Consider the following 216-nt stretch of genomic DNA (forward strand, 5'->3'; position numbering starts at 1 on the left):
AATTCGGGATTTACCTCATTTTTCATAAATCCGAAAAAAAGACAGAGGAGGGTGATATACTTTCACATACATATATCATACTCCAGCATGCTTTCATTATCTACATATTAGCTTCTAATTGTTTGCAGTTACGAATGTTTTGATATCATTTCCTTGATTAAGATCTCCAAGAAAGTTACGGTAAATACTATTCCTAGTACTGATTCCTTTAATCCT

Source organism: Penaeus monodon, chromosome 29 (assembly GCF_015228065.2).
Source record: "Penaeus monodon isolate SGIC_2016 chromosome 29, NSTDA_Pmon_1, whole genome shotgun sequence".
In the NCBI taxonomy this organism is placed as follows: domain Eukaryota; kingdom Metazoa; phylum Arthropoda; class Malacostraca; order Decapoda; family Penaeidae; genus Penaeus; species Penaeus monodon.